This window comes from Fukomys damarensis, unplaced genomic scaffold, assembly GCF_012274545.1.
Source record: "Fukomys damarensis isolate Sample0158 unplaced genomic scaffold, DMR_v1.0_HiC HiC_scaffold_4, whole genome shotgun sequence".
Taxonomy (NCBI): domain Eukaryota; kingdom Metazoa; phylum Chordata; class Mammalia; order Rodentia; family Bathyergidae; genus Fukomys; species Fukomys damarensis.
Genome location: NW_022900916.1, coordinates 16,994,739 through 17,017,723, shown reverse-complemented (window position 1 = coordinate 17,017,723; position 22,985 = coordinate 16,994,739). Strand labels below are relative to the sequence as shown.

General features: G+C 37.8%; 1 long non-coding RNA gene across 1 annotated transcript; it reads right to left on the bottom strand.

Moving 5' to 3' along the window:
- Positions 1 to 4,905: 4,905 nt before the first annotated feature.
- On the bottom strand, positions 4,906 to 20,427 carry LOC104875670. The gene is made up of 4 exons (XR_784139.2): positions 19,760 to 20,427; positions 18,656 to 18,838; positions 8,416 to 8,480; positions 4,906 to 5,114 (listed from the first exon to the last, which is right to left on the bottom strand). It is a non-coding gene; the product is annotated as an uncharacterized LOC104875670 (long non-coding RNA).
- Positions 20,428 to 22,985: the final 2,558 nt, after the last annotated feature.

Here is a 22,985-nt window from a genome sequence, read left to right as displayed (position 1 = left end):
ATTAGACAAGAGAAAGAAATAAAAGGAATGAGAAAAGGAAAGGAAGAAGTTAAACTATCATTATTTGCAGATGATGAATAGTCTACATAGAAGACCTCCAAAACTCCACCAAAATACTTGTAGATTTAGTTGTGTGGCTTGATACAAAGTCAACACTCCAAAATCAATAGCCATATTTTATGAGAACAACAAATTAACTGAGAGAGAAATTAGGGAAATGATGCCTTTTACAATAACATTGAAAAAAATGAAATGCCTAGGAATCACTCTAATGAAGGAAGTAAAAAAATCTTCACATTAAAATTATAATAGTCTGAAAAAAGAGATTGAAGAGGATATTAGAAACTGGAAAAATATTTCTTGCTCTTGGGTAAGAAAAAACCAATATAGTGAAAATGGCCATACTTCCAAAATTATTATACAGAAATAATGAAATCCCAATCAAAATCTCAGCAGTATATCTCACATAATTAAAGAAAAAATTCTAAAATTCATTTGGAGCCAGAGGAGACATAGAATAGCAAAAGCAATTCTGGGCAACAAAGGCAAGGCAGGGAGCATTATAATCCCTGACTTGAAATTATGCTACAGAGCTACCATGATAAAAGCAGCATGGCACTGGCAAAAAAACAGACCTGAGATCAATGGAACAGACTAGAAGACACAGAAACAACCCCCAAAACACTAAGCCACCTTATTTTTAACAAAGATTCATTGGAAGAAAGATAGCCTCTTCAGTAAATGGAAAAACTGGTGCTGGAAAAATTGGCTTTCTACATGTGGAAGACTACAACTAGAGCCATGTTTCTCACCATACACTAAACTAAAATCAAAATGAGTCAAAGATCTAAATATTAAAACAGAAACACTACATCTGCTGGAAGAGAGAACAGGGAGAACACTTGAGGACATAAGAGTAGATAAAGGCTTAATGAACAAAACTCAGACTGCACAGGAAATAATACAAAGAATTAACAACTGGAACCTCACCCTATTAAAAAATCTTTTGCACCACAAAATAAATCACCAAGAGAATAAAGAGACAGCCCACAGAGTGGAAAAATATCTAGGTCCCTCAGACAAAGGACTGATATCTAGAACACACAAAAAATTGAAAAAAATCAGACAGTCCAAATTTAAAGATCTAATCCAAAATTGGGCATTAGAAATGAATAGATACTTCTCAGATAAAGAAGTAAAAACATCAAATAAATATATGAAAAAATGTCCAATGTCACTGGTCATTTGAGAGATGCAAATTAAAACATCTTACTCCAGAAAGAATAGCTAATATCAAGAAATCAACCTATACCAAATGCTAACAGGGGTGTGGGGAAAAAGAAACCCTTTTCCACTGTTGGTGGGAGTGCAGATTGGTGCAACCACTGTGGAAATCAGTGAGGAGATTCCTGAAAAACCTAGGATTAGAGGTTCCATTTGACTCAGTTATTCCACTTTTGGGTATCTTCCCAAAAGAATTAAAAGCATCATGACATAGTGATAAATGCACATACATGTATATAGTGGCACAATTTGTAATAGCTAAATCTTGGAAACAACCCAATTGCCCATCAACTTATGAATAGATAAAGAAGATGTGGTTTTTCTATACAGTGGAATTCTACTCAGCCATAAAGTAGGATAAACTTCAGACATTTGTAGCTAAAGGGATGCACCTTGAAGCTTTACCCTTAAGTGAAATAAACACTAGTGTAAATATCACATTGCCTCTCTGGTGTAAGAAACCGAAAATGTAAACAGGGACCTAAATGTAAACAGACAGTGTAAAATTAAAAAAAAAAATCAGTAGGAAGGGGGAACTGGAAAGGGTTAAAGAAAGAAAGGTTAAAGAAAAAATGAGAAAAGAGGAGTTGAAGGGCAGAGAGGGGACCTGAGGAAAAAAGAATCAAGATACATCATGTAAAGGTACAAATTACTTACGATGAATGTGATCATTACTTAAATTTAAATTGTACTGATAAAATTAAAAATGATAACAAAAGACAAGCTGTGACCACATTTTGCTACTTGTTGTCTAATAATACTCTTTCAGGCTGGATTAAGAGTAAATTGTGAATTGAGAAGGTGTTGTGCTGTGGCTTTAGATGAACTACAGAAAGGAAGACCAATCTAGGTGGGCATCCAGCAGGACATCTGTGGGCTCCACTTAAAACTGCTGATAGTTACTCTTGAACTGAAGCAAGAGTTTATTGAAAATCACAGTGGTTGGGCTTTAGAATTTCCCTCTTGTTTCTTCATAAATGAAGACCAAATTGATATTACAGTTTTTAAAAATATTCTAATTCCTGAGACAAAAATGCCCAAAGTTAAAGGAGGGAAAGTTTATTGTAGCTCACAGTTTGTAGAGGCTTGAGTTCATAGTTGGCTGGCTCCAAGACAGTGTGGTATGACAGATTGGCCTCACAGAGGAGAAACAGTTCATGGCAAGCAGAAGGCAGCAAGGTAGAAAAGCAGCAGTAGCAGAAGCAGATGGAGCAGCAATCTGCCTCTCCATTTTATCCTTTCCAGGCTACCTGCCCTTTAAGTGGTCCCACCCTCATCCAGGGTGGGCTTTCCCATTATCCACAGTCAGAACTATGCCAAACAAATCAGTGAATTAACTTAGCAATTACACACTCTTAATCCCAGCATTACACACTTAATTCCAGCACCACATATCCGAGAACCAGCCATCTCTGAAAAGCCCCCCATCTATGACCACATATTCTTTGGAAGGGCATCAAGACACATCGTAACAGTGAGTATACATACGTGTCTGGGTGTGTTTATCTTTATATGTTCCTTGAGTAACAGGTGCATAACTTATTCTTTTATCCTAGAGGTGAAACTATCTTTTATTTTATGCCTGGATTTTCAACAAATCACTTGCTCAGAATTTATTGAAGCTGTGAGTTTCTTCAAGAGATCAGATATATGAAAGGTAGTAAAATATCTTAGGTGATTTATTATTCCATTCCAAATATTCTTTGAATGCAGAAGCTTTTGGTTTCCACAGTCCTGAGAAAGCTCCTTACTAAAGGTTGGGCTTGCATACTGTCTAAGTCAAGCAAGTTGTTAAAAAAACAGCCCTTGGCCAATTTTCTAGGGAGTAAGACACACTTCAGTGATTTTGTTAAGAGTATAGATCTTGGAATTACCTAATAGTCTTTTCCTATGATTTCCCTCTTATAGTAGAAATATATTGAGAGTAGCCTGGAGGGAACCTGATCTCACTCTATCTACAAGTTTGCCTGATTAACAACAGTAAGATAATCTTCTCCCTCTTGCCCCAGTGATTGCTTCACAGAGTTCATCCCTAACCCTGTCTTCTCAGGATATCCCGTCAATGAAATTTTTTAGGAATTGGGAATCTAAGATAAAGAGACATGGGTGGATGCTGCTAAGGAACTGGTGAAAGACAATTCTTGACCTTTCTCAGAGAGCAAGCTACAGGCCTCATTATCTGTCTTTCCACATGGTATGTCATGAGCATGGGTCTAGGAACTGTGGCTGTCATTTAAACCATCTTAAAAAGAGGATGCCACTGTGGAAATGGAGAAAATGAAGTATCTTATTGACTTCCTTGGATTCCTGCGTCAGGCTATTCCTGAAGCCCTCTCTGCCTAATCACCATCCACGTACATAATCCAAGCACTGTCTTTTTGACTAAGCCAGTTTACTTTTGATTTTCTGTTTCTTAAGAAGTAAAGAGGTGATGACTGGTCTTTGGGCCTTGCTGTCATTTTCCTCTCTTATTTCTCACCCATATTTCTTGGCAGTCACTGGCCTGATGCTCAGATGTCCTTTCTTGTGCTTTTACTTTGCTGAAAAGTGATAATTCTGCCCTTCCACTTTCATCTTATCATTGTAGGACAGTGAGGATGATTAAGTTTTGCTTCTTTTTTTTTTTTTGGTACTGGAGGTCAAACTCGGGACCTTGTGTTTGCAAGTCAAGTGACAGAACCACTAAGCTAAGTCTCCGGCCCAAGTTTTGAAAGGTTGAGGAGTGGACATCATGAAATATTTCCATTTGTGGGAAATCAGTATAAAATACAGTCATAACCACAGAAAGAACCTCAGTGTACCAACAATTTACACCAAAGACTGGCTGAAAATGATTCATAGAGCTACACATTTGTAAAGACAGATTTCCTACAACACCGCGACTTTAGTCTCACCTTGAGTGGAAACTATTAATTCCTATTTCTTTGTGATTCTTTGAACTATATCATTCTCATTATGGGGAGTGTCATGAAAAAAGGCAGCAAGCCTCTGCATGAAGAGCTGTGAAATTCATTCGTGGGTAACAGCAATCAGCTTGTTTATCTAACACAGTGCCCATCTGAATGATGCAAAAGTACAAAACACAAAGAAAACAAGACAAATCTAAAACAGGCCTGGAGGAGACGAGCCTTCTAACTTTGGGTGGTTGAATAGAGGTCATAGTGGCATGTCTGGCATAATGACACCAGCAATGGTTTTAGTGACTATAATTTAGCCTGAGTCTTCATGTCTGGTGCCAGAAACAGAGCCAGTCTGATGAAGGAAACCCAGCCCAGGGAAGTAGGAGAGGAGACGTGGTACATTTCACACAGAAAGGTCTTGTTTTGCAGTGTCACTATGGAATGAAGGCTATGTGGCACTTGCATTCTACTTGGCATCCCGGTGTTGGCTTCTGATTTAAAGCAGTTCCTTGTGTCCCTATGCACAGGGAATTTCAGTGGACAGGCAGATCAAAGAGGGTGAAAGGAGCCTAAGGGAAGCAATCAACTTGTACAACTGACATTTTATTAGCTAATGTATTGGAAATTTTTATGTGAAATAAATAAATTAACATGAAAATGTTTTAGAAATAACATTTCAAGTGAGAGCAGTAGAGTCCAAGTAAGTATCTTTTACCGGATTTTAGTGCAACGCTTGGGAAGTTCGATCTCTGGCCAATTTGTCAGGCGATGGTTATTTTTTCATGATGCACTCTCCCTCTCCCACTCTCTCCACGACTGTAGTTTCAAATACAAAGAGGAACTCTGTAATATTTCACACACTGAATTTATATGCCAAGAAATGGGGTCTTAAAAGCTCACTGTAGAGTGTTGACAAGTGCAGGATATACACTGGAACAATAAGGAAAAACAAAGACCAGGGAAGAATTGAAAGGATTTATATCTCTTTTTCTCTGTTGCATTCAATAGGTTCACTTCTAGAAGCTAATTTGAATAATGAATGTCATTTTTCAGGAACTTGGTGCTCCCTTCCAGTCGCTAAGAAGCTGCTGATTCAATTGGGTAATTTATTTCTTTCAAAATACTGCAATCGGTAATTTTAATAACTCAAAAAATGTTACGTTTCTAAAATATGATGAAGAGAATGTCTTATCACTGACCATGTCTGAGCCTGAAACAGCTAGACTGGAGAAAAATAAACATGAAAATTTGGTCAATTTACAAAAATAATCAACTGATGAGACCAAGTATTGGTCAGAAAAGGTAATCTTTTCTATTTCATAGTTTCCATATTCCAAAATAGATTGCCAGCTGAGCCTCACAATGCACTTTGGAATTAGGAAATATGGCAATTATTATCCCAATTTTACAGAAGGTAAAACTGAAAGCAATTGAATATGATCAAATCATTCTAGCTAGAATAAAGCTAGAGCTTTATGTTCTTTATTATACATCATTAACAAAATGACCTTTAACACGGTGCCTGATTTGTTCCTTGCAAATAAACAATATCTGAAAGCCCATGTCTTAATCCAAGAAAGATATTTCTTGTTTGCATGGCATCCCCAGTATGATTTGGCAGGGAAGGGATTAATATTCGGGCACCCAGACTGATGGAGGCTCTCTCTTGTCTTCATGTGGACTCAGATGATCACAAGGACAGGGAACAGTGAGAACTGTCCACTGTTTCTTTCCTCACTTATTCATTAGTAAGCACACATTCCATTGGCCAAATCAAATCATATGGACACAATGAACTTTAGAGGAGGCAAAATATAACACGCTTATCTTATGTGTAGGGGGAAGAAAATGATGATGGATTTGGAAATGCCTGATGTTCACCCCTTTCCAAAAAGTGTTTATAATATTCAGAATATTGATAATATTTAGAGATGACTCCCTGAAAACTATGTATGTATTGACTTTTCTTTTCTATTTGTATCACTACATGAACTCTCATTTCCCAATTATATATCAGAAGTTGTCTTCATGTATTGTAGGGTATAAAGATGCTACAAATAATCCACATTAGGATATTTTTGTTTGCTTTTTAATGAGTTAATTCTAATCAATATCTTGAAATAAACAATAGTAACCATAGTACATAGGCACTTTTATCATATTGTCGCTTTTTAATCTTCATCCTAATTGCGATTACTTTAAACATTCAAGGATTTTAATCTGGCAATTTTACCTCACAAATTTTATAGCCCTATCCCTCTTAATTGCAAAGAAACACATAGGCAAATTAAAAATTGTCATCCATAAGCTTAAATTTATAGGACATAGAAGGAATCTAAAACTAAGTGGCTAAAGAATTAAGAAGGTAAAAAATTACAATGCTAGAGAAATTCCAAGGCCAATGAGAAAAAATGTATTGTTATTCCACATTTAAAACAAAACTCGTGACTTATCTCAGAAAGATCTGGGCTCCTGACATGCTCCAGCCATCAGAAAAGAAAACTTCTATTGCCCAGCTAATTTGGGGTCAAGAAGAACAAAAGTTAAGAATAAGTTTACTGGAGAATGGAATGTTTTAAAACTTAAGTAATGGACCCAGGGACTGATTTATTAAGTCAGCAACTTTTTGCTTTCTCATGACCCTGGACATATGGCCTGTGCTTTGAAGCCTATTGGGGTCTGAAAGCTTGTTTACCCTCTAATTCATGTTGAAATCTAATTGCCATCATGATATTATTAGAAAGTGAAGCAATTAGGTCATGCATAGAGGACCAGGTTAGAGATTTCACAATAGAAATTCACTGCACCTTCCACCAAATGAAGACACAAGAAGATCTCATCGAAGAGACAGAAAATGAGCCCTCCTCACCTACTAAGTCTGCTGGTGCCTTGATCTTGGAATTTCTAGGCTCCAGAATTATGAGGAAAAAAGTATCTGTATTTTATATGCTATTCAGTGTGTGAGCTTTTATTATAGAAGCCAAAATGTATTAAAACATATTTATAATCATTTTCCTTTGTCTCTTTCCCCAGATATGTGTTAAAATTTTTGTGTTGAGGATATTTAATCATTTTTCATGGTTTATTTACTGTATCTCAGGATGTAGTAACTGGATAAAAATTTGAGCTATTACATAATGGGATGGAGTTTTGATTGGGTATGGGATTTGAAAGTTTATTTTTGGAGAGCAGTGTGAGTGGATGACAGCAGTCAAGGAGCAGAACATAACAAAAATGTTTAATTTTGATCAGGTGCCCAGAATTTCTATGGGATAAGCTCCTTCCCTACTTCCTGTTCTGAGCCCCACGTGGTTTGGCTAGATTGGCAATTCCCAGTCAGTCCCATTTTCCATTTCTAAGCATGGGCAAAAGACATGCGCATAGCCAGGGAAAGTGCCATCCTCCAACAGAAATCAGCTTGAAGACAATAATCTACAAAGAAAGTGATTTGAGTCACCTTCCGGAGATTGGAGGAAAGCCCTAAAAATATGCTCATTTCTATGAAATTGCCATAATAAAGATAACATAAGTATAGAAAGTTTGGTGCCCTTTGTTACTTTCATTCTAAATATTCAATTCTCTTATCTCCATAATCATATATATGCAATTATTACTTTTATCCTGTAAGAGTGTTATGAAGATTCAGTAAGATGGTTTTTGAAAACAAACTTTGTCTGGCTTAGACTAGATACACAGTAAATGTTAGGTAAAGCTGAGGTATAAAGTGGAAGGCATTTAGGGATTTCTGATATATAATGAATTATATTTCCATAAAATATTACATATAATGTAGCATTTGATTAATTGATTATTTCTAGGTATTGCTATATTTGGATTACACAGTATTGCACTGATCTTACAATCACTTCAAAGTATCATCTTCATGACAGATAAAGGACATGACAAATAATAGACCTTGTAGACTGATACAGTGATACTACACACACTCCTATTGACTCCAGGACCTTCAAGTCCTGGAAATTGTGCAACATCTTTTTGGTAAAGAATGAAATTTATTTCATTTAAATGATTTGCAATCAATTGATCATCTATGGAATGTATCATTTCTGTAAAAATTGGTATTTAAAAATCAAATTGTTATTTTATAACAAGAACAGTCTTTCCTCTTGTATAGGGTTGGGTTTGTATCGATTTAAAAATTTTACCAGCAAAATCCATCAGAAGGTATGAACATACTTTGGGCAGAGTTTCATTTTAAAGAATAACTCACCCCTGTGCAGCTTTGTCTATTCACTCAACAGTCTCTTGAAGCATCATTGGCCTAATTTCCATTTCCTAGAAAAAGAAGAGGTAGGTGACAGTGATGTTTATCAAATGCAAGACAGCTGCCATTAAACCCAAACTACAGCCTCAGTTACCCTCACAACATGTCACATACACAGCTGCTTTCTTCATTTTTTTCCCCAAGGGGACAGAGTCCATCTCTACTCAACTCCAACAAGAATGACAATTTTGCTTTCAGAGTTACAATTTTAGTTGTTATCTCAAGGTAAAGAAACTATTGTGGAGGCAAAATATTAGATGTATTTAAATTCCTTTCAAGAATTGAATTGGAAACCAGAACATTTGACCAGTAAATACCATCTGTGTTCTCCTTTCTGTGATTTACACACAATGTCTGGATTCTGAAGAATGCACATGCCACTTATTAGAGTTCTCTCTCTCTTTTTACTTTTGTGCACATTATAAATTTCATGTAAATATTTTAATCAAGATTTTGTGTTTTCCTTCAAGTTCAGTTTCATTATGACTAAGGACAAGGATTCAAGGACTCAGGTTTCGTCAGTCTCTGTGTTTTGTAAAGCTAGCAATGAGAGAGGAAAAGAGTAAATAGACATAAATACAGGCACAGTTTCTCAAATGCTTCAAACAGAAACCCTTCTTAACTTCCCAGTGTGAAAAGTAGGTTTCTACAAAAAAAAATTTCTTTTTTTTTGATGTAATGAATGTTTTCGTAAGACCTGGTTTTGTGTCTGGCTGTGCAAAACTGGATCACACAGCCCAGAAAGAGGGCATGATGAGAAGAGACAGGGAAAGGAAATACAAAACAGGCAAGAGATTTTTAATGGGTGTTCTTTTACAAATGATGCTTCCCCCACCTCCTTTCAGTTTTCTCTTTGAGCTTGTCATTTGAAGACTGAAATTATGATATTATATTCCCTTGAGAATAGTCTAAGTTGGATTATCACCGCTAGCAGATTTGTGAAGCCTTAATTAGAAAAGGCTCAGAGACTAACCAAACGAACCATTTTCCAAACACTTTGACTTGAAAAAATTTCTTAGTCATATATGTAGTTTCACAGGGTATGTAGAATTTTTCATTTTTGAAATAATTTTGAGTGATATGCAATAAATATACTTAGGCAAGTAGGTACATGTATACACATATGTATAATTTTGGATGAAATTATTTAAAATAATCTAGTGCAGACTTAAGTACAGCAATAATACGTAAATATAAATGCCCACTTTTTCTATTAAAATGAGTTTTCTGATTTTAATTTTATGTTAAAGGTCATAATTTGTTGAAAATTTTAACCATCTAATAGTATATCATATTTGTTTTGTGAATAATGCTGATTGAAATATACTTTTTCAAATGTATGGCATGATATGAGGAAAAAAAAGACCTATCATCATGACATGATTTATAGAACTCTTGCCCTATACTTTAACAAATAAACAATTAGTTAGTTTCATAATTTTTACATCTTATTTTAGCTGGACAGATAAGAGGAGATTCAAGCTGTTATTTGAAATGTCTGCAAATAACATATTATATGCAGGCTAAATATTCCCCATAATCCAAGGCCATATTTAATAATCATTACATTCGTTTATGTTTCTCAAATTGATTTTTGAAGTACTAAATATACACAAGAATGTTGATCTGATGAAGGGAAAATTGAACAAAATTTGCAGAATTATATCATTATGCCCCTAATTTCCTTATTGCATTTCAACATCAGTGTTCCTCGTGCTTCCTGTCTTTAACAAATGGTCAATTATGGATATAAATAAAAGAATATTTTACTGAGAATTTTAAAAAGCAATGTCCTGTTTAAAACTAATGTATGGTCATCAACTGAGTCAGAAATGAAGGGACGAAATCTGGAGCCAGCTCGTTTGACTTTCTCTAAGCTCTGAATATATTCACAGAGACATGTGAAGGGAATTAAACTTTTCCCTATAAAGGAAATATTCCTAAATAATTATTTTGTTTTTAATTTAAATAATAAAATTTGCCGTAGATATCAATATTATATTTCACAGTAGTCACTGGTAAATCTATGAGCCAATGGTTCAGAAAAACTGTTCCAGACTAAGCTTTTCAGTTTCCTCCAAAGAAATCCAGAGGGTTGATGCCTTTGCCATATGTGTACAGGTAGTTTACTGTTTAGTAGGGAAAGCAATTCATCAATATTTATTTTATGTTATCATTGTTATTGGTATTAGTTTACAAACTGTTGCTTATCATTATTAATTTTAATATGAAAATGGTTCATATTGTCTCTATTATTGGAATTGTAAAGAAAATTCAGTTTCTCTTCTTAGGATAAACACACACACACACACACACACACACACACACACACACATTTTTCTTTCTTTTTTTGTCCTGGGATCAAACTTGGAACCTTGCGAGGCAGGTAGCAGAAGCACTGAACTAAATCCCCAGCCCAGGCCCAGGATAACTATATTTTTAGGACCCAGGTCAACACTCCGGTACATTTTGAAATGAAAAATAGCTTTGCTAACATATTCTACTATGAAGATTATCCTTATTATATTCTCTGGTACTGTACCAGAGTTTGTCCACAGCCTTTCAATACTAATTATTTCTCTGCCTTGTAACATCCCATATTTTAAAAAGTGTCAGAATTTCTGAGGTTGATTTGCAAAAAATAATTATTAATAACTGGAACTCAAAAGCTGATATTCAGGTGTAAAAGTGAAATGAGAGATGGGACAGTGGTTACCTGACTACTCCATGCTTTTCTCATGGAGGAGCTTAGGTTTCTACAGAGAAGTTCACATTTTTCATTCTTGAGCTTTGCTTGCTTTGTACTACAGGTATGTAACAAAGTCCAGAAAGGAACTAGAAATCACCAAATATTTAAAACCAACAAAAATACTCAGAACGCATTACGCAGTTAACAGAAGAGCTAAGAGTCCAGCGTGAGGCTGGTCAGGCAGCTTAAAGATTAGCACCAGCAGGGAGCTGCCACGGTCCCCTGTATGGCAGGCCAGACAACTGGGCTTCCAGGCAATTGGCAGGACCCATGCTCTGTACCCAAGCTATGAAGGAGATGAGGCCACTATTGAAGGCGCTGTTCTGGGCAAATGAGAGCAGAACAGAGATTCCTTGACTTGTTCCACCTCTCTCTCGCCAATCGCCGACTGATGAATCACTTAAACAAGGAGAAATAGAAGAAACACCTACTTCCTGTCCCTGCCCCTCCACTGCATACAGAAAATGCTCTTTTGACAAGATGCAGACATGAGGAAGCCTCCTGTAGCCCTGATTTATATTCTCTTTTTCTGGCCAAGGAGACAATGTTATTTATTCTTGTTCTGGGACTGTGATGTACTTTATGCAAAACATGTTCGCACATTTATGCAACAGGCTACTTATGGAAGATATACTTTCCTCCTATCTTGAGGAAAGAAACCATTGTTCCACTTGCAGTGTCTGGGATATCATCTGGTGTATAACACGAATGAACAGTGCTGGGAAAAAAGTAGTTTACTGACTCCCATAATTAAATGATACCTGAATGAACAACAGCCAATATCCTAGGTAGCGATACCTTTGTCTGATAGCTACATGCCTTCAGATGTTCTTCTTGGAGAGCTATTGTCAATGCCTTCCTGCTTTCCTACATAGCAAACCCACTGTATTCCTTCACAGACCCAGCCCTCAATATCCAATGGCTGGCTCTAAAGGGGAAAAGTCTGCCCGGGCTATGACCAGTTTATGAAGTATGGCTCTCTCTTCATACACACATGTGCATGTACATCTATAAGCACACACATCAGAAAGTAAAAACTGTCTATACCAATAATTTTGGTAGATTCGCTTTGCTTTTATTATTGATTCAAGAGTCAGTGCCTGCCTGCTTGATGTATGGGAAAGTAGTGCCCTATACCTGCCACACAATTCCTTAGAATCACGGTCTTCGCTAGGCATCACTAAATTGTAAGCTGAAGTATTTGTGGTTGTCTTCCCTCCTTCAAGCTCAGGAATTGTTTACAATCCTGAGTAACGGAGCTGGTTCTATGATATACTTTGTCGCATGCTCTGCTCACTAGCTTGCCTGGATTTGACAGGGGAATGCTGGCATTTAGGCCACTATGAGGCTGTGTTCTGTTGACTCCGATTCCTGCAATTCCTTTAAATTATACTTCCTGAAAAATATGCCCCACGTAAGTTCTGTAAAGGGACATCGGATCACATAGCTTTCTTTCCAATCATTTGTTTATTCAGCTCATGTTTACTCCATACCTGCTGTTGCCCTGTGTATGTGGAGAATCCAAAGACAAAAAGCAGTGCCTTGAATCTTGTCCTCAAGAAGCACAAGGACTTCAGGGCTTTACAGAAAGTGAAACACAAAAGCACAGTTACCTAGACCACATGCAATTTCATATGTGTGGACATAAAATGTATAATGGAGAGGTTGATGAAGGCCTCACACAGGGGTTTGTGCTGGAGCTGATGGGGTAAGGATCCTATCCCAGGTAAGGAGAAGATTTACAAAGGTATGGATGCACAGAAGAGCTGCAACACTGTTGTTATTGAGTGACAGGTAGGGGACAAAGTCTTGGAGATGAAACTGAAGGCATAAGCAGAGAAGATAAAATTTTGTATTTACCAGATTAAGGAGATGGGATTTTTATTTTGTGAGTCAGGAGAAGACACTGAATAGTTTTGAACATGGCAAAAAATATTACAAATCTGTCTATTCGTAGTGAGGGAAATGGACTGAAGTAGAGATTAAGTTTCAAAGTAGGAAATCTAATTAGAAATAAATGTGAATAATCAATGAGGAGTCTTCTGTTTAAAACTCCATAAGAAGATATTATGTTAAGAGCTAGTCAGAGTGAATCTCGCCACCGGCCATACATACAGGCAAAAAGTGGTCATGGCTCAACCCTTGCGGAGTCACAGTTTCTAGAAGCTAGAATAAGGTACTACAAGGGAAGGAACAGTGGTGCTGGGGGGAAACAGTTAAACACGAGGGGAATTTGAGAGTGGAGGAAACTGGACTCCGAGACAATGGTGTGTGGAAAAGATGGCGACATCTAGGATATTGCTATGGGCTGAGCTGTGTCTCCCTACCTTCCAAAGGGAGTAGTCCAAAGTCCCCACCTTATGTGCAGGAAGTGCCCTTATTTAGAAACATGGTAGCTGCAGATGTAATTAAGATGATGTCATACTGAAGTAGCATGGGCTCCTTTTGCAATGTAACAGCCGTCTCCACAGAAAGTAGAAATGTAGACACGCGCACATATAGAAGATGCTAAGTGGATGCAATAGCAAAAACTTTGTTTCAGGTCTACAAGCTGAACAACGTGACAGATTGGCAGCTAACCACCTGACGCTAAAGGAGAGAGACCTGAAACAAACTCTCCCTCACAGCCTTCAGCAGGAACCAACTCTGCCAACATTCTGATGCTGAACTTGTAGTCTGCACAACTGTGAGACGATACATTTCTGGGGATTAAAAAAAAAGTCCCGTTTGTAGTACGTTGTCAGGGCTGCTCCAGGGTACTTCTGAGTTTCCCAGCTTGGGCAATGTTATTTCATAATTAGGAACGTGATATGAACTTGATTCCTCATCGTGCGTCATTGCAATGGGAGCGCCCTTTCTCTTTAGTCCTATGTGAGAGCTGAGCCTGCGGCTTTCAACAGTGAGCTATGCTGTTATTATCAACTGTATTTGAAACTGAAAGAGGACAGACTCATAATTTCTGATGCCGGCGCTGATTCTTATCTCAAACATTATTAGCTTATTATATCTGGTCCTGAATCATTTCCAGAGTTTTGGTAAAAATTCAGAAAAAAAATTAAAGTCTCTCCCAATTGTTATTTTGAATGGGCCGGATAGTTCTGGAACTAATAAAAGTAGAGTATATTTCCAGATAATATAGTAATATGAAAAACCTACCTGTACTCGATCCTGTCAGGAACTTTGATGGTTTATTGCTTTACAATTCTTTACACTCTCTCTTTTTCAAAAAGCAGGCCCTGTTAGCACTTTCTCTTGATCTGTACAGAATACTAGGAAAATAATAATAAACCTCTAGGTAGAATAAACAATCTGCCTGTGAGGATTGCACAAGTGCCTTCTGGCAAGTCTAGTCCTTTCTGCTCTCTTTAAAGTCGCAATGTGCAAATTGCTTTGCAGCAGTAATGTATTCTGGTCAAAGTGAGGGGGGAAAAGTCTGAGTCTCACTGAAAAGTTGAGGTTGGTGATTGAATCATCTGAACTTCATCCGTGGCTTTGTGGAATTTGTTCTTCTCTAGGAAAGCAGTTTTTTGCCTATGGATCACATTTTAAGCTACGATTGTCTTCTGTTGCTCTCCAATAAAAAATAAAAATGGGGAGAAATATAATAAAAATTATGGTCACATTTTAGAAAGCACCTTTGCTCAGAATATAATGTGACTCGATAATATTACATGTTCCTACTCTTCCTTTAGTGTACAATAAGATATTTCCTAGTAAAATAAAAGATGGACAGAAATTGGCCTTTTGTGAAAATGTCTTCATGGAGAATTGCTTTCAAAGGATTCAAGAAAAATAATGTGAACATTATCCTCTCTCCACACCCCAATTCATTTTGGTCCTTTCTCCTTTTCTGTACCGTTACTCAGGTACCGTTTTTATTAAGTCATAATGTTGTATGCCTTCTAATGGTGATAGTTCTCATTTTAAAATCCATTTAAATTTCGCATCTTTTAGAATGCAGTGTTTGATATTCAAATGGACATTAAGCAGAGTCGGAGATTTGGCAAAATTGTACCGTACCATCTGATGAAAACTGTTTTTGTGTTCTTTTTACTGATATTTGAGAATCTGCCCAATCACTTTGATTAGCCATAATAACAACTCACTTTAACTTCCAATTTATTCTTTTCATTCACTGTATCGTGGCCTCTAATTGTTCCTTGTTACCAAGTGAGGCCAACCTAGTCTTTGTTTTTTGGTCCTCTTTGTTGTGTTTGCTTTGTTGATTGTTCTAGTCCCATGGCTTTTGACTTCAGACATTTTCCTGGGCCTTTTATCTCTCTCACTGCTCCTACATTGTCTCTTTATTCATTTCTCTCTGTCCACCTCGATTCCTCACTCCCACTGCAATGTCTCCTCTACGCACAGAGCTCTGTATTTCAGTCTTAAATGTATAGCCCAAACATCTCCCCATACTTACATATCTCATAGTCTGCTGGGCACTACCCTAAGATTGTCCCATAGGAAATGTACATGTTATATGCGGTAAAGTGAAAATTCTGTTTTCATCACACATTTTCTAGCTCAGTGGAGGGAATCGTAGCCAGGAAACTTGGGAACAAGTTGAAATACATTTGCAAACCTTCTTACCAAAAATGCATACCTACTCACATAATACTGCAGGTTTTAGATCTCAGTTCATTCATTCAAATCGATCCTTGTGTTCATTGCTTGAGTTTACGTCCTTGTTCTCTCTCTTCCTGCTTCTTAGTCTTTGTTAGATGTCTCTCTCCTTCTCACCCCACCTCTCTTTCTGTCTCTCTCGTCTCCTTTCTCTGTTTCATGTTCCAGTCAAAGCCATCTCCAATTCATCTTCTAGGATGACCTTTCAAAAATAGCTAGTCTTTCAACATCTTCCGATAACTTTGGACATCCACCCAAGCTTGTTAACTCAGAACAGCAGCTCTCTTATCTGATTCTTGCAAACCTTTCCGACTACCTTTCCACTGATGCCACTGCAACGATGAGCTGCTTGCATCTTGGTCAGACCTCATTTCATTCCTCTGCTCTGTCTGTGCTCTTGCTAGTGGGAGGACTGTCTCCTTTTCCACCCTTCACCTTGCTAATTCCTGGGAACTCACTTTGGTGGTGACACTTTCCTCTAGAAGCCTTTTATTGCACACAGTTTCCTATTCCCCACAGGGCACAGAAGGTATTCAGTAAGTATTTGTGGAATAAATTTCTCCACTATGTTTTGTTGAGCTCAGTTTTGGGCAATCAGAAAATATATCAACATAGTATTAGAGCTGCTCACACTATAAAAGTAATTTTCATGTCAATGTAAAATAGGTACCCTCTGCATTGATTTATTTCATGTGAAGCTATGAAAGTGAAATTGAATTCTTTTCTCTTTTTGGAAAATCATTCCCCTGACCTTTGTGTAGTTAGTTCCTCTTTTTAGTATTAAAAGTTAGCATTATGTGCTATGAGTTGAGTAAATAGGAAATATTTCTATGAAAGATACAAATTATCTATATTTGTTTAAACTTGGGGAATCACATATTAAATTCTGGCTAGTAGATATAATTGAAGATGTTTACTCCTTGGTTTTGCTAAGTCAGTTAATAGCCTTTCCAGCAGTTCAATCTTGAGATACAACTCTAATATGTCATTGCAAGAGTAATATAAAACAGCCAATAGCTGTTTCCATTAATTTTCAATTACATTGACAGTTTCAGCTATGCATTTCCTTACTACAAAACACAATATTGTTAGGATGTTTGAGTTTTGATTTTCCTTATTTTGAAGTTTGCCCATTATATCATACTTTTGAAGGTCTGAAATCTTGGAAAACCTACCTAAAATAATTATAGACCGATACTTTTGAAACAAAAGCTCTTTGTACGTACCAAACATGCACATTTCAGCCAGAATATGGATATAGAAAAAAATTCCCTGAGATTCGTTCTTGACACTTTAATTAGGTCAGTAAGTTAACACTGCCAACCAAAGGATTTAAAATGTTCTCAAAAGATTTTTTTTAAATGTGTCTTTTTCCTATTTTTATTATGAAATATTTAATCCCCGAGTGAATATATGTAATGTATATGCAATTCACAGAACATATTGCTGCGTAATCATCTCTGACAGAATGATTTGCCTTGGTAAGAAAATCCTTTTAATAATACTCCTGCTTCCACAGAAGTAGTGCAGTAAGTCACTGAGATTTTTATCGGACCTGCTGAAAAGGTTCAAAGAGAGAAACAAGTAGGTTAGCCATTTCTTCAACCATCTTTGATAGCCTTACCATGAAACATGAATGAGTATTGAAATAGCACAGGACAATATATGTGCTATAAATCATTTAATTAACTTTCCTATTTTTGGTTAGGCCTGATGTGTGAAGATTTTTCTGAGGGATGGAGTTGTTCTCAGTTTTACCAACTTGTCACCTGCCGGTCGTGATCTTGTTCCTCAGGGAGAAAACTGTCTTTTGGATTGAAAGGAAGAGCCCCCTTCACCCAGGAAATGACATTTTCATTATCAATACAATATTGGAGAAAGGCATAAGGAAAATCTGCCGGTCGTGATCTTGTTCCTCAGGGAGAAAACTGTCTTTTGGATCGAAAGGAAGAGCCCCCCTTCACCCAGGAAATGACATTTTCATTATCAATACAATATTGGAGAAAGGCATAAGGAAAGGTGTCCCGCTGCCTCTATGCCACTCCTCTAGCTGATACCTATTTAAACAGAAAACTGGGGAAGCACCAACCTGCTTCAGAATGAGGCCTGAAGTGGCAGATGGTGGGGTTGTATCTGAACCAGATTGTTCATGCCCAATCTCATGCCCTCATGCATTTCAGCTGCTATTTTTCATTTGTTATAAAAATGCCATTATCTTGACCAGTAATGCAGTTTCTCAGATATTTTGCAATCTTTAAAGGCTTATTTTTTGGAGAGTCTGTGCTAGAACACCACAGTCCGTGCCTTGTGTGCATGATGTTAGGCTAATGTAGGGTGGAAATAGCAAATTGACTTTGATAGCGGATTTTCAAGTGTGCTCTTTGTGGATGAAATGCTGTTTCACTTATTATGATTTTTTTCAGGCAGTAATTTATTTGTAAATGTCTTGACTGCACTTTAATGCCACTCTGTCTCTGGGGTGAGTCTGTGTTACAACCAGTCACAGAGATAACAAGATTAGGAATATATCCTCACATGGTATTTGTCTGGGGCCTGAAACTTTCTTTTGTTGTTGTTGTGACAGCCTGACAGGAACAAACAATTCAACAAGATTTAGCAGCATAAGGGTAGAGAGGCTACAAATTAGCATATAGTTGCCCAAAGACTTCGTATGTGCTGGTTCTTTTTATAAGAAGGTCAGAAGCTGATCTTGAAACAGTAAGAGGCTGTCTTAAGCTCATTTCTGCTGTTACTGTTTTGAACGCATGGTGATGCAGAATTTTAAAAAAAAAAGAGAGAGAAACTTAATACTACCTCCAGGTAACAGCAGATCGGTGTCCAATAGACCTGGTTTCTTTCCAAAAGGTGTCCATGAACTAGGTACCTTACTTCTACTGCAGGTGCTCTCATTCAGTCCTTGGGATGGGTGGAAGTTCCCATTCAAATGTCAATTATCAGAGAGAGGCATATTCTTAACCCAGGATTCAGTAAATTTTCCTGTGCAGGTCAGGAGGTAAATATATCAGCCATCGTTGATCATATATCTTTGTTTTAATGACTTCTCTTTACTAATGTACTGTGAAAGCAGGGCACAGATAAGTAAGTATAGCTGAGTTCCAGTAAATTTTTATTTATACAAGCAGACCATGGGTAAAATTTGGCCCTGGGCTATACTTTACCAACTCTTGATTTAGGTTAAGTATAAGAAGTCTATACACATACTCACACTACACTTGTGCCTCCTTCAAAATACTCATGAAAATGTCTTATTCCGTGCAATACAATTTATTCTATTCCAGGACTTGTTTTATGCTTTGTTAAAATCAGAAATTCAGGAGCCAGGCGTGGTGGCGCACGCCTGTAATCCCTGCACTCGGGAGGCTGAGGCGGGAGGATCACTGTGAGTTGGAGACCAGCGTGGGCTACATAGTGAGTTCCAGGTCAATCTCAACTACACAGTGAGACCCTGTCTCAAAAACAAAAACAAAAACAAAAAAAAAGATTCAGGGCTGGGGATTTAAGCTCAGTGGTTCTGCCGCCTGCCTCGCAAGCGCAAGGTCCTGAATTCGATGCCCGGCACCAAAAAGAATAAAATCAGAAATTCAATATATTTGTCACCACCATGCTCTGCTAGTGTGTCACAGAGGAGGTTTGGATTTAAGATAGTTCTTGAAGGTTACCAGAGCAGTCTTTCAGTGCTGATGACAATCAGATACCTAGTTTTTGGGGAGAAAAAGTTGTTATTGCATTGGGCAAAGGTTTGGACTGGAGGAAGTTAATTGTGTTTTTAAACATTAACCCTCAAGAGCTGGCAGTTTTGCTTTCCATGTAGGTTGATTTATTTCATTCTCTGTTCTTTTCTTTTTTTTAAATAAAATTCTTTCCCTCCTCCCCTGTCCCTTCACCACTGGACTGTACCCTACTGTGTGTGACTGGTTGCTGAGGTGCTGCATCGCCTTCTGCATTGTTGCTTGATTTCCTGTGAAGCACAGTGAATCGTACATTAGACTCTTCTGAGTCAGGTGGTGCCCATCTGTTCCCAGGCCTGGAAAACATGAATAACAGAGAGCAGGAGAAAGCAACAGCTCCTCCAGTTTCCAGCAGAATCTTCATCCTCACACAGTGAGAGAGAGGCAGACGATTTGGATCTTACACAGGGTAAAGGTTTATTTCCCTCACAATCACCTAAGGGATTCTGCATAAAAATTTTATTAAAATCACTTTACACATTGGTGCACCCATGGACCGGGGTAGGTTTGTGCCAAGTTGCCTTTGTTGTTCTGGGGTAATGTTAGACTGAAGTGATTTGGAATGGCTGTGGAACTGCACATAATAGCTGCATTGCGTGAGGCTACCCAGAATCCCTGAGAGCCGCTGGCAAACCTGAGCACCGATGCTGATAGCAGGTAGCATCTAACAAATGGAAAGAGAAGACGCCAAGTGGAGCTGGGCTGCCAACCCGTGATAGCAGTTAAAAGCTTGAACTAACCTTCGGCTGCAAAAAATGAGAAAGCCATTCACCACACAGCTCTCAATCCCTGAGCTAAATAATGAACTACAGACAAAATTCTCTTAACTATGTATTGCTCTGGTAGTAATGTATTCAAATTAAAAGCAAATTGCTTTTATAATGCACCCGTCAGTTTAAAGGCATAATGTATACTAAAGTCGCTAAGACATATGTCTGTAGTACACTAAAGGGTCACTCCCATTAAGGTCACATGTGCCCTCCCAAATACTATAATTACTTCCCTAAATACTATGTTAATTACAGAAAACGCCAAAATTAGGACATTTTTACAAACTATTTAAAAGAGTTCATTTTTCTCTCTGCACTATTTTCGTTTAAACTGGGTATTTCTGAGAACTGGCTTTCGCTAGGAAATCAAAACACCACCCAAAAGAAACCTGCTAAAAAGGAAAAGCCTGTAAAAATAAAGGAGACGGAAAGCTACTCAGGTTAACTGTCTAAGCCGCTGGGGCAGCAGAGTAGAATGAAAAAGTTACTGGATTCCACGGCTGAATGTCGTGCTCTCAGGCATATTTAGTGTCATCCTTTAGTACAAACTCAACAGCTTCAAAGAGTCCTGGGCAATGCTGGTTTCTCCAGTTGCAATGCATTCTGATTGGTGGACTCGGCTTGGATACAGTTATCTAGACAGGTTTAGGCATGGATTTCTACTCCTCGGGACACTTCTGTAGATTTTCTTGGCTTCCAGAAGAGAGAGTCTGAAGCTAAAAATGGACAGCCTGTGGCAGCGGGAGGTGGAGGAGATCTCAGATTAGGGAAAAGGGACCTGGAGTGAGTTAATGCAGCACCGCTACTTTAAGAAAAATTTTAGCAGCACAAATGATAGCCTTACCATGTTTTTGTCTTTACCTACTTCTAGCGAATTATTGCAGACAGTCCTAGCCCAGCAAAAATATTTTCAGTTAATGAGTTCAGCTCTGCTTTCAGAACCCCAAATGTAATCTCGACACATTTATAATCACCCTTAAGAAATACAGAACAACAACACAGTGTTGCCATAAACAGCAGGGAGTTTATTTTCAGAAGTACAACGTTAGTGTGGAACATGTTAAAATCCATTCTGCCTATGTTGAGGGTATTTTTAGACTTCCAAAATTCATGTTGCAATTTTCTGTGATGTTTTTTCAAATCCAAGTACTTTCATTCCCACCTATTCACCACTATGTGATCCTTCCGAGGCACTTCTGAACTGAAGGCCTTTGAGTTTTCTCTATGCAGCCTTTATGTCCAAATCTATGTGGTTCTTGGACCTGGGAGTATTTCACAGCATTAAAATAAAAATAGGTTTTCCAACCTTTGATCTACACTCTGATCTACACAGCTGCGTTTTTCATGGATCCAATAGCCACACTGCCAACTGGGGCTGCCTGTTGGGGAGTTCCGAGCCTTTCAAGGAAAACCTTCTGCAGATGCTGCTTCTTGATTCCACTCTGGTCTCCACTTACCTGACATTAGAGGAATTCAAGGACGTCAAAAGGTACACAAAATTCACAAGGATTGTGTGTACTGATTCAAAAATAAGGAGGTGAAATATCTAAGGAGGTCGAACAGCAAGATCATCATAACCCCTATAATCTATGCCCTGGCACACTCCAAGAGTACTTTTCCTTTCCTTGTAGGCCTTCAATGGTTTTTCAGATTTTCTTTGATCTGTTTCAGTGATGAGATGAACACACTCTCCAGCTATACAAAGCACCACACATTTTGCCTAACTAGTGCCTGTGTAGGGCGAAGTGTTTTGCTTTCTATCTCCTCACTAGCTGACCTGTGAGTACAATTGTACTGCAATGTTAAATCATGTGTACATTGGTAGTAGACAACTAAAATTACTTTGCCTGTGTATAAGTTTTCCGTGGTTTTCTTTATGCAAATGTTCAGGGACTTATGAATATTAAATTTGATTCATGTAATTTGTGCAGTTGAGTGGTTGCACTGACTCTAGACAAGTATTTATGGCTCCAGTCAGTAGCTGCAAGAAGTTGCCATCTCTAAGTTTCCCTGGCAGTGATTCCATCCTTCGTGTTCTCCTGGTCCAGTTTGGTTTCTGTGGTTCACTGTTGAAACAGCTGTTTTATAGGGGACCTAAAGAAACTTTTGCACTTGGTCTTTCTGTTACACGCAGGAAAATAATCAGCTCTGGTTGAGCTTCCCTGACCCTGTCAGTGCCGGTTATTGGATAGCACAAAATAGCTAAAGAGAAAAGCAGCAGACTGAAGCGGTGTGTGTTACACATCTTTGTACCACTTACGGCACCCGTGCACCAACACGTTTTGTCAGTTTAGCATGGTAATTGCCTCTTGAATCCATTTAAACTTGTTCTCATGCACGGTCACTACTCTAACTTAACCACCATTATTTTTTTTCTAGATTCCTACACTTATCACCCGACCAGTCGTCCAAATCTACTCTTGACTCGTGCGTATTTTTTCCTCTGAGGATCTTTTAAAAATGCATGTCTGATGAAGTACCTCCTCAGCTCTTAACTATTGAAAGCCGCTCATCATTCTTATGGCAAAAACTAAAATTTCTGATGTGTACTTTAGGACTGCAGAATGGATCACTTGTCTGAGTCTCTGCTCTATACTGGTGCTATCTTCTTGCCATACTGGGTGA